Below are 10972 nucleotides of genomic sequence, written 5' to 3'. Positions count from 1 at the left end.
GCGGCCTCGGGAACCGCGCGAGACCTCCTCCTCCCCCGCCCAGCCGAGGCGAGGTGGGGCTGCTGGGAAAATTACATAATCCCGGCCCCTCGGCCGGAACTGTCCACGCCGATCCCAGCCCTCTCCACTAGGGTTCAGTCAAGTTGTCATCATTCTAAGCTGGTGCTCCGGAAGCTAAAGGTGGCCATGCTCTATGAGACCACGTGGCCAGAGGCATGCGGAGAAATGTTGCTTAGGTCTTATTTGCAAAGGACCAGAGTTTAGGGAGTATACAATTTTATGTATATGTGGTTTCCGCCCAATAACTTTTCTTGGAATTTCTAGGCGGCTGTCATTGCTACACTTTCTTCACCCCTAGGACCACCTCCTGGGCTTACGAGCACAATCCCCCAAGCAGCAGTGTCCGGTGAGCGAGAAGTCTGTGAGGCGTTCTGGAGCTTTAAGGTCCGGAGCCCGCGGCGCCTTCCGGGAGCCGTAGCCCCAGGCCCCGCCCTTCGGCCCGCGCTCTCTGCACTGCGCATGTCAGCTTTGCGTTCCCCTCCCCCCGGTCAGCAACCGGCCGAGAAGCGGCGGCGGCAGCGGCGAAGGGGGCGGAGAGGAAGGAGCGCGGCGGCCGCGGCCTGAACCGCGCGTACTCTGGCGGTGGGATTCTCTCCGCGTCGGCGGTAGTATCAGCTGCCGCTGCAGCCACAGCAGCAGGTCTGTGCGAGGTGGGTTTGGACTCGGGGTCGCTACCTCTTGGGGCCACTGGAAGCAACTGCGGGGCCTAGCGAGGGACCAGGGAACCGCGGCCTCGCTTAACAAAAGAGTCTGCGGAGCCTCGGGGCACCGGAGGCCCAGGGGGCCGGGAGGGGTGGGAGTGCGAGGCAGAGGCCTCCAGGGGTCCTTCCCAACCTCGTCGCTTTCCCACGACTCCCGCTTCTCCCATAACTCTCATTGTGGCCCAGTTGGCGGCTTTCCGGAGGCGGCGCCCGCCCGCCCTACTAAGAAAGGGATTTGCAGGGTGCCGGGCTCCGGGTAGGGATAGCCACAAGGAGCGTTCTGACCTAAGTCGAGAGCAGTTGGCAGATGCAGGCCTCCAATCGGGGGACCCGGTAGGTAAAAGTTGCCAAATCGGAAGACAGTAAAAACGTAGTCGGTGATCTTTGTGCATCCTTGAGTACATCACTATTGTCACACAAACTTTCTTGTGGCCTGTTTAAGAGCCCATCTCATGCGGGTAAATAATTTATATGTAGTTGTGAGCATACGCACCAATAATATAAGAAGGAACGATCTTGCTAGTTGAGAGCTTTGGGGAGTCACAGCTTTCCTCATCACCTTAATGAAGCATTCCCCCTTTGCTGCTCACTCTTTTAAGTGGTCATTCAATTTCCTTCGGTTGTATATTGTGTTTTATAAATGACGTTTCCATGTCGATTCTCCATTTGCCCACCCTACAGCTCCTAAAGGGCAGAGATGATGTCTTAATCCACTTTAACTTTCCAGAGTCAAGCGCAGTTCTGGCACATAGGAGGTGAACAATATGTATTTTATACAAAAATTAACTTTTAGATTTTCAACGGTGGAAAAAAAAATGTATGTTGTATTTTCTTTTACCTAGAAGGGGCATTATATGGGTGATCTGCAATTCATTCAAGGAATATTTTTTATTGACATCTGCTGTGCGCCTGTTCCCTAGCACTGTTCTTTGTCTGTGACGCCTGCCCTCCGGAAACTTACTTTCTAGTTGGGGAAAGAGAGAGAATAAATTATACTGTATGTTAAAAAATGATTACTGACTTGGATTAAAAAAAAAAACCTAGAAAGAGGGATGGGGAGGTATGGCATTTTGAAATAGGGCAGGCAGGGAGATATTTACAGACCAGCTGATATTTAAGCAGCCTAGAGAGAGGTTGAGGGAGTGAGCCCAGCCACTATCAGGGGAAAGGAACATTCCAGGCAGAGGGAACAGCAAGTGTAAAGACCTTGAAGAGGACAATGCTGGCCTGTTAGGAGGAATAGTTAGAAGACCAGTGTGCTTTAGAACATTGTGAGCAAAGGAGGAGTAGTAGGAGATAAGGTAGGGGAAGACCTGGGGGAGGGACCACCGGAACAACCAAGAACTTTTAGGCTATTGGGAGGATTTTACTTTATCTCTGCCTGAGATGGGAATCGTCTGAGGCTTTTGAGCAGAGAAATGGTAAGATCCGACTAGGTTGTAATGATTTAGTGTAATTCATGGAGGAGTGTATTTCTTTTTATTTTAGTATTATGAAATTCATATAATCATCTTAGTTTCTTTAAGCTAACAGAGAGGAGAGATGCTTCCAAAATAAGTGTAACCAGAATTTACTTGGTTTTAGGAGAAAATGAAGTAATTCTCAGGTTTTGTACGGATTCTCATTAAAGAACTGCCCAGTTTATAGTGTGTGAGATGTTCTCAAGGCAGATTATTAGATAGAGTAGATGCTAATCAACTGTCACCAGAACTTTCTCCTATTCCAGAAACACAAGTGATAAAGTAACATGATTTTATAATCAGTTGTTTTATAGTCCACTATTTTTAAAGGCATTTAGATTATATCTTACTTTCCACCATTGCCCAAAACATAAAGTCTAGACAAATTATCTTCCTTATGTTCCACGCTTATTCTGCCTTTGCTTATTCTTCCTAGACTTTGCTATTTCTGGCTTCTTCCTTAAAATATTTTCTTCCTTCATACTTCTCTAAACACCTTGCATCTTCTGTGCCTGGCCGGGGGGTCTAGCTCTCTTACAAAGCCATCCCCACTTGTCATTTCTTTGCGATCTCTGACATCTTCAGGGTCATGTGGCACGTATGTGTGGGACCCTGAGTTGAAAGAGATAAGTCTAGCTTGATATTCTCCATTTACCAGTGGAGAAATTGATTTCTAGAGAACTAATAATGCTAAATACGACAGCTAATATATATTGTGCATTTCTTTGTGCACAATATATATTGTGCATTTGTTCTAAGTGTAATTTTGTGTATGAACTCAGTTCTTCACACTGACCCTGTCAGGTAGGTGATATTCTCACCCTCTTACAGGCCCAGAGAAGCCAAATAACTTCCTTGAGGTTCGCATCAAGTTGGTGGCAAAGCTAGAGTTTGAACATAGCCTGGCTCCATAGTCTGTGATACTTTACTATGCTGTTATGATTTTCTACTAAATCACAGCATTTTAGTACCTAGAACCATACCAAGTGGGACTTTATGCTATCCCCTTGGCCAAGTTACAAATCTCCTTGGGACTCTTACATATTGAATAAACAATGAGTACATACTGTGGAAAAGAAAAGACATAAAAAATGAGTAAGTCTGCTTCTTCACCTGCAAAACCTATAACTTAGAGTTGGAGAGAGAAAATTAGAGCACAAATAGTTATGATTAAATGTTGGGTGTTTTAAGACTAGAAAGGGAGTTTGAGGAATGAGCTAACACTTCTCTGGAGGAGTCATTCACGTCATAGCTCTAGGAGTTGGGCTTTGAAGGATAGGACTTTGGTAGATAGGTATAGTGAGAGATTTGGTGGGGAAGAAATTCAGGTTAAGGGAAGAGCATTACCAGAGTGCTTGGTTTCCTTGGAACACCAATGCATGTGGGGAAACCCTGGGAGATATGAATGGTGAAGTGTGTAGTTTGTTGCCACAGTGGAGAGTCTCATTCCAGCTTGCCTGACTAACTGGAGAGCTATTGAATTGAAGGGAATGACAGAATGAGAAATGTGCTGCAGGAAGGTTTGGGGCCAGAATCTGAAAGAACCTGGAAGAAGGTTGTTGCTGAGAATATGAATGTTCACCGCCCTTGGGTGTGACTTTCCCTAGTTCCCCAGTAGTAACAAACCAAAGGAGGTGGAAATGCATTTTCTCTTTTGCTATTTATGTCTGGCTCACTATTACTTCATTTTTTATACTTTACCACATAGAGTCACTTCTCGTAGGTGATGGAATATTTGCTGGGTGTAGATGCAGCCTCTAGATGTACATCACCATGACTTTTCCGATAAAACAAACATTCTTGGGGGCAACTGGGTGGCTCAGTCAGTTAAGCACCTGCCTTCGGCTCAGATCATGATCTCAGGGTCCAGTGGGGAGTCTGCTTCTCCCTCTGCCCCTCTCCCCTGCTTGTGCACATGCACGCTCTCTCTCTCTCAAATAAATAAATAAAATCTTTAAAAAAAGAGAGACGCAGACTCCCCACTGAGCAGGGAGCCTGAAGCGGGGCTCAATCCGGGGCTCCAGGATCATGAGCTGAGCCGAAGGCAGACACTTAACCAACTGAGCCATCCAGGTGCCCTGATAAATAAATCTTTGAAAAAAACAAAAAAACGGGCATTCTTAAAACAGTAGAGTTGAGGGGGTGGAGAGTTACTTGTCAAATGTCAAATATCAAATATTAGTCACCTCAGAGAGCCCTTACCTGATTTCTTTCACTCTGTAATAGCTTACCTCTTCTTGCTTGCCTTTTTCCTTTTTTGTTTTTGTTTCTGTTTCTGTTCTGGTAGCACTTTAGTACCTGAAATTATGATTTGGTTTTTCCTTCTCCTGGACCAGACTGAACTCCCTGAGGGTTGGGGCTGTGTCTGATTGTGTTACTATATCCAAAGCACCTAGAACAGTGCCTGGCAGAATAGGCACTCAGTATATTTTTAATTATTGGTCACTCTGGTAATGGTATAGCAGCTGGATAACGGACTTGCTAGGAAATTATTGCTGTAGCGGAGGTGGAAGTGGGAAGGAGAGGTGTTGCTCATAGTAGTGACACATAACAAAGTAGTTCGTGGTCAGTATAAAACAATGTTAGTCATTACTGAGACCAAACTTGGTTGTTCTCTTTAAACTAGAGGCTCATAAAATTTTGTTTATGCTTCTGTTACACAGCTAATTCTTTTCAAATGAAAAATTTTTAAGTGCAATCTTTTAAAGAAAAAAGGTAGTTGAATTTTCACAAATATGTTTGCATCTCAGAGTAGAGACTGAGGTCTAGATAGCATCATTCCTCACTCATAAACTGGATAAAATAGCAATGTAAAAACACGTGCTAATGGAATTCTAATCATTTTAATTTTCATAATTTTTTGTTTTTAAAATACACATAAAAAGGGGCGCCTGGGTGGCACAGCAGTTAAGCGTCTGCCTTCGGCTCAGGGCTTGATCCCGGCGTTCTGGGATCGAGCCCCACATCAGGCTCCTCCACTATGAGCCTGCTTCTTCCTCTCCCACTCCCCCTGCTTGTGTTCCCTCTCTCGCTGGCTGTCTCTGTCTCTGTCAAATAAATAAATAAAATCTTTAAAAAATAAATAAAATAAAATACACATAAAAAATCTTAGCCATTTTAAGTGTATTTTAAGTTCAGTGACATTGATTTTTGTCCACATAGTTGTGCTGCCATAACCACCATAGTGTTCACAGAACTCTTTTTATCTTGTAAAACTGAAACTGTGTATGCATTAAACAATAACTCCCCATTCCTCTGTACGCCCAGGCCTTGGAACCCATTCTACTTTCTATCTCTGAGTTTGACTGTTACACCTCATGTAAGTGGAATCATAGGCTATTTGTCCTTTTTAACTGGCTTATTTCCTTCACATGACGCCCTCAAGTTTCATTCATGTTGTAGCATGTGTCAGAATTTCCTTTTTAAGGCTGAATAACATGTGTTTGTGTGTGTGTGTGTGTATCTCATAGTTTACTCATCCATCAAAGGACACTTAGGTTGCTTCCATCTTTTAGCTATTGTAAATAGTACTGCTGAGATCATGGGTCAGATATCCCTGCTTTCAGTTCTTGTGGGTATATACCCACATGTGGAATTGCTGGATCGTATGGTAGTTCTAAGATTAATTTTTTTTAAGATCTTTTTATTTATTTGACAGAGACAACCAGCAGCGGGGAATGGCAGGGAGAGGGAGAAGCAGGCTCCTGCTGAGCAAGGAGCCCGACGTGGGGCTCAGTCCCAGCACCCTAGGATCATGACCTAGGCTGAAGGCAGCCGATTAACTGAGCCACCCAGGCGTCCTATGATTAATTTTTTGAAGAACCACCGTACTATATTGTTTTCCATAGTGGCTGAACCATCTTACATTCCCACCAGCGTTATGCAGGGTTCCAGGTTCTACACATCCTTGACAACACTTGTTTTTTTCTGGTGTGTGTGTGTTTCAAGATTTTTATTTATTTGTCAGAGAGACACTGAGAGTGTACAAGCAGGGAGAGCGGCAGAGAAAGCAGGCCGAGGGAGAGCAAGGAGCCCGATGAGGGACTCAGTCCTAGGATCCCAGGATCACGACCCGAGCCGAAGGCAGATGCCTAACAGACCGAGCCACCCAGGTGTCCCTGTTTTTGTTTTTGTTATTAGTCATTCTAATGAGTGAGGAGGTATGGTTTTCATTCACATTTCCCTAATGATTAGTGATGTTTAGCATCTGTTATGTGCTTATTAGCCATTTATATATCTTTGGAGAAATGTCTGTTTGGGTACTTTGCCTGTTTTTAAATTGGATCATTTGGGATTTTTTGGTTGGTGGTGGTTTTTCCGGAAGTCTTGTGAACTTCACCTGGGTGTGGAAGCCATGCGGTGATTTTACATGGGCTGAAGCTAGTGGGTGTTTTCACCTTTTCTTGTCAATGTGAGAAGTGTTTATGGAGGCAGAGGTGAAGTTTCAGAGCTGTTTGATAGGAGTTTGCCAGCTTGGTAGGAAGGGTGTAGCAGGCATATTATTATTATCATCTGAGAGAAGGCTTAGAAGCACACACGTGTGTTAAGACCAAATAAAGAGAGCTTTGAGAAGACCCACAAATAGCAGGAATATAGTTAATTTTTTAATATTCTCACTATATTTATTTCTTGATAAACTGCTTACTAGACGTCTCTTCAAACAATGTTTGCTTAGGCAAATTAATTTTAATAGCCTAAACAGGAGGCAGGGTGGCATCTTTTTTTTTTTTTTTTTTTTAAACATACAACCATAGAGATTAGGTTGGTTCTCTTTTGCTTGTTATATCAGTTACAATCCCTCAAACCTCTGGTGGTCAAGGGTCTGTAGTCACACAACTATACTGTATAGCCTACATAGTCTAATAGGAAGGATCATTGTCAAGAGTAAGGAATTAGTGGTGCATTGAGGATGATTGGCTTAGATTCCATCAGGAAGGCTGGATGGCAAGGTTTGTAATAATGAAAGATGATGGTTTTCACAAATACTGGGGCAAATTTTGAAGAGCCTGAATGCATGATATTTATTCATCCAACAAAAAAGTTGAGTACTACCACACATTAGGCTCTAAGGACACAGTGCTGGACAGAACACACAACGTTCTTGCCCTCGTAGAGCTAACCTTCTAGTCAGCGCGGTATTATAGGAAGTGCAATTGTTTGGCCTTGCTAGAAGCAGTAAATTAGGGAAAATGGGCAGTGTATTCTAGAGCAACCAGTGAAAGGCTTGAGGGTTCTGAAGTGTTCAATCTTTTGGTTGACCCATTTCTCAGAAGAGCAAAGGAAAAGATACTGTGTATTTTGCATCTTGTTCCATCCGAAAGCCATTGACTCTTACCTGCCTGAAGGCACACTACCTGCCTATTTATAGCAGAAGTTGAATTTTTTTTTTAAAGATTTTATTTATTTATGTGACAGAGAGACAGCCAGGGAACACAGCAGGGGAGTGGGAGAGGAAGAAGCAGGCTCCCAGTGGAGGAGCCCGACGTGGGACTCGATCCTGGAGCGCCAGGATCACGCCCTGAGCCAAAGGCAGACGCTTAACGACTGCACTACCCAGGCGCCCCCAGAAGTTGAATTTTTAACACCAAGGATATGATTTGCTGCTTTTGTAATTTGAGCCCTTTAATAGGACTAATTTACGTCTGTACCCGTCCTTTTCTCCTATCCAGTATCTTGTTTCTTCAGTCTCTTTCTGAGGACCTCATTCTTAGGATTTTCCTTTCATCCTACATCTTCAGTTTTTAGATCTCTGTTGGTTTTTCCTCTTTAGCATATAAACATGCTTATGTTTCCTTCTTTTTTTTTTTTTTTAAGATTTTATTTACTTATTTGACAGAGGGAGAGAGAAAGAGTACAAGTAGGGGGAGCGGCAGAGGGAGAGGGAGAAGCAGACTTCCTGCTGAGCAGGGAGCCTGATATGGGGCTCGATCCCAGGACCCTGAGATCATGACCTGAACCGAAGGCAGACCCTTAACTGACTGAGCCGCCCAGGCGCCCGACTTATGTTTCTTTCTTAAACAGAATCCCTCTAGTTAGCACCTCACTCTTCCTATCGTTGGTATAAACTTAGGACGTAATCTTTACTCCGCTTGACCTAGTCTTACTGTCTACTACTTCCCAGTCACTCCTCAACCCTGCCCCTACTGTTCCGTTGAAACTCTTGACCTGATGACTCCTGCTTGCACATCCAACAGAGGCCTTTTAAGTTCTGTTCTTCTGGCTTCTCTTTAGTTTTTAACATTGGACATTTCTTTCTGCCTGTAAAACTTCTCTCACCATCTGTGCCACTATTCTCCACTGTCCTTCCTCCCTCCTCTCCTCAGGTCATCATGTGAACTTCTCTTCCCCTGCCCATTCCTAACTATTGATCTGCCCTAACATTTGTCTTGCTCCTTTTCTCACTCTCTGTGCCCTGTCTCTGCTAGCTTATCTACCCCAGTAACCTCAAATGCAGGTGTGTTCTGTCAGATCTGTAGCACCATCACAGACCCTCCTCTGCACTTACAGACCCGACGTGGCGTCTTTCCTTAGCTCTTCTATCTCTTGTTCTAACCTGCTCATCTGGGCCCTGCCTGCCTTTCTGAACGTGTGTTCTGCAACTTTCCTAGATGTCCTACTGAACTCTCGCTGCATGGCACTATTTCCAGTTGTCTCTGGTGGTGCTTAGAGTTTCTTCAATTGAAAATGCCCTCCTTTCACACTTCTGCCCTGGTCCAGTGCCTCTTCAGATTTTAGAACTGAACACTGTGTTGTCTCGGAAAAACTGCGTCTTCTCCCCTGCTCATCCTGCGCTGGGTACCCCTTTCCTCAGCCACCAGTGAGCATGCTTTGTGCAGTAGCTCTGCTGCAGCATATCATGGTGGCTTTTTAGCTGGTTAAAACCACACCGGGAACCCCTTGAGGATGGAGCTGTATTTTTCACATACAAATGCCCAGCTCTCACACACTCTCACATTCTTCAGCAAGCTTTCAGCAAACCATTGAAAGTTTTCCTGCTAGGAGATTGTTCATGTGATTCTTAAAATCTACCCAAACTTAAAGGGTGTTTTTCCATCGTTCCTCTGTCTACCTTCTGATTTCTATGGCTTATTTATTAGCCCCTTGTTATATTTTATATACACTAGGAAAAATTAGGTTAAAATCCACATTCATCATTTTTATTGTTTAGGGGTAGTTCTTGTAAAGCCAGGTTCATATATTGGTTAAGCAATATTATCATATGCTAAAATTTTCTTGCTTGTAAATATTCTTACTAAATCTTACCTCATTAGAGTCATGTTGATTCTTCTTAAGGTTGAAGAAAGCAGAAGATGGTCTTAGTTAAATTCAAGCAAACTAGTACTCATTAAGTACTTATTTTAGCCACGTGTAACTTTTATGGAAGGTCCAAAATGATTAAAGACGTCCCCGTCCGGCCCCCTAAAGACATTCCCTACCTGGAACTAAGGGTGGAGATTAACACAACATAAATCAGATTTAATACTAAGTAGACTAAACTAAATGCTGTATAATAACAGTTCAAACAAAAACCTGTAAGGTATGTATGGGGGGGGGCATAGAACCAGAAAAGTAGAACATGTTGCTCATGGTCTTTTCGACATTGTCGTAATATAAAAAGCAGCTTTGGGAACTCTTTTCCCCTTTGGCTTCAGAGTCCATTATAACATTTTAACTTTTCTTTTTAATGGTAAACCTTAATACAAAGAAGAAAGTAAAAATGAAATAACTGCTATTAACGTTTTGATAAACAGCCCTCCAGCTCTCTCTGTGTATGTAACTATGCTTTTATATTGAATTACATTGAATCATGCCACCCACCTTGTTTTATGCCCTTCTTTTATTCGATGTGTATCGGGCACTTTTCCATAAATATAAATAGTAGTTAAAATTTTAAAAACTTAGAATACATATTCCTTTGGTTAAGCAATCACATTTTGAAAATTGATCCTATCTAGCCCCACATCCAGCTCTCTGCAGGGAGCCTGCTTCTCCCTGTCTCTCTGCTTCTCCACCCTGCTCCTGTGCTGGCGCACGCGCTCGCTCTCTCTCTCTCTCTCTCAAATAAATAAAACCTTTAAAAGAAAGGAAAAGAAAATTGATCCTAAAGAAATAACTATAGGTATGCACAAAGATTCAGCTATGTGATATGTTTCACAACATTATAAAACAGTAGTGGAGAGGGGTGCCTGGGCAGCTCGGTCGGTTGAGCATCTGACTTTGGATTTCGGCTCAGTCGTGATCTCAGGGCCCTGAGATCAAGCCCCGTGTAGCGCTCCGCACTCAGCATGGAGTCTGCTTGAGACTCTCTCCCTCTCCCTTTGCCCCTTCTCCACGCTCGTGCTCTCTCTGGCTCTCTCAAATCTTTTTTTTTTTTTTTTTAACCCTTTAAAAAATAAAAATAAAACGGTAGTGGAGAAATGTATTTATTGACATTTAAAGATGTTCATAGTATATCATTAGGTGAAGAAGTTGGTAACTAAAACAATACATATAGTATAGTTTCAGTTTTGTTTTTAAATTTGTGTGTGCATATACACATAGTGTAGAAAAAATAGCAAAAGATATCACAATTATATACCTAGAAGAGGAAATTTCAGGTAGTTTTAAATTTTGTTCTTTTTGCTTTCTGGTCTTTTTGCTTTTCTATGAAACTTAGGTAGCTTGTGTCATTAAAAAAGGTTTTTTGGAGCCAAGACTAGTAAATTAGTACAGTTTTGTTTTTAAACTGATTTGATCAATGCTCAGGAAATT

General features: G+C 43.0%; 1 protein-coding gene across 2 annotated transcripts in view; it reads left to right on the top strand.

The window, feature by feature from the left end:
• The first annotated feature begins 240 nt into the window (after nucleotides 1-240).
• DDX42 (DEAD-box helicase 42) overlaps nucleotides 241-10972 on the top strand; it is a 36671-nt gene continuing 25939 nt past the window's right edge. Inside the window, exon 1 of one of the 2 annotated variants that reach the window (XM_045814595.2) lies at nucleotides 241-699. The gene's annotated coding sequence lies outside the window, so the exon portion shown is untranslated. Of the gene's footprint in view, nucleotides 711-10972 lie in introns of both variants that reach the window. The other variant, XM_045814594.2, reaches the window with a different exon arrangement.

Source organism: Ursus americanus, chromosome 23 (genome assembly GCF_024610735.1).
Source record: "Ursus americanus isolate L20-20 chromosome 23, mUrsAme1.1.p, whole genome shotgun sequence".
Classification (NCBI taxonomy): domain Eukaryota; kingdom Metazoa; phylum Chordata; class Mammalia; order Carnivora; family Ursidae; genus Ursus; species Ursus americanus.
This window is presented reverse-complemented; position numbering and strand designations above follow the sequence as displayed.